Source organism: Manacus vitellinus, unplaced genomic scaffold (genome assembly GCF_001715985.3).
Source record: "Manacus vitellinus isolate BGI_N305 unplaced genomic scaffold, ASM171598v3 scaffold_35_pilon, whole genome shotgun sequence".
Classification (NCBI taxonomy): domain Eukaryota; kingdom Metazoa; phylum Chordata; class Aves; order Passeriformes; family Pipridae; genus Manacus; species Manacus vitellinus.
The window spans coordinates 7,185,778-7,187,022 of NW_021940498.1; positions in this window are offsets into that span (position 1 = coordinate 7,185,778).

Below are 1,245 nucleotides of genomic sequence, written 5' to 3' on the forward strand. Positions count from 1 at the left end.
GGGGGTCTCACCTGAGGGGCAGAGGAGCAGAATCCCCCTTGTTCTGCTGGATCAGCCCAGGGCACAGGGGGTTTCAGGGCTGGGTCACGTCCAGCTTCTCATCCACCAGCACCCCCAAATCCTCCCCAGGGCTGCTCCTCATCCCTTCATCCATCAGCCTTTATGGATACCAGGGGCTGAACCGACCCAGGAGTGAGACCTTGCCCTCCTGAGCTTCCCAGGAGCTTGTCCAGGCATGGACATCCCATCCTTCAGGCATGTTCACCACATCACACAGCTCGGTGTCACCAAGGGGAGATGCAGCACAAGCACACCAAGCTCAGGACAGACAGAGCTCCAAAGCCCCCTCTGCTCAGACCTTCAGCTCCCTCAGGGAGCACACAGAGATCAAGGAGGATCAACTGCAAGCGGTGCCAGAACACAAAACCACGTCAGACTGGCAGGGGAATACTGACAGTTTATTTCACAGAGCGTCGCAGAGTTTATTTTGGTCTAGCTCTATTTTCATCAAAAAGTATCATCTTTTTTTTTTTTTTCTTTTTTAAAGAAAAAAAAAAGGTAGCAAATATTGGGGACAATAACGGGAACAGTCAGTGCATTACACAGGAAGTTTGGGTCTCGTTGTAAAAAAAAAAAAAAAGAAAGAAAGGAAGAAGCTAATTGTGAAAACAACTCTTAGTTGGATTGCTTTTAACACTTCCAAGCTTTTAAGCACTTCACCTCTCAATAAAGTCATCTCCAAGGAAAAAACAGAACATGCAGGTGATTATCAACAGATGCTGAGATTTAACAACATCTCTCACTTGGCAATGACAATCCACCAGGAATGTTTCAATACAGCACCACATCAAAGGGAGAAGAAACTTAGTTCTCAAAATACCTTCAAGTCCACCAAAAGCTTGCAGTTCTGCAGAAAAAAAACCCACACTGTATTTCACAGACTTGAGAGTACCATAGAGGAGGACTGTATTTGGGGGAGGTAAGAGGGAGCATGGACCAGGGTCTTATTACATTCATAAAACCCAGGCTAGATCCAAAGGAATTAAAGTCTTAATTTTAGGCTGTGCTTATTAGAGCACCGACATTCACATTTTCATTATCAGCATTTTTCCTTTCCATAGAAAAGTTGGCCACTTCCGCCCCCAATCCTTCCACACTAAGCCCAAAACTTTAGTGTTTCAAAATGCTACTGGAGTACAGTTTTAAAAAAAAAAAAAAAAAAAAAAAAAATCCAGAAAAAAAAAC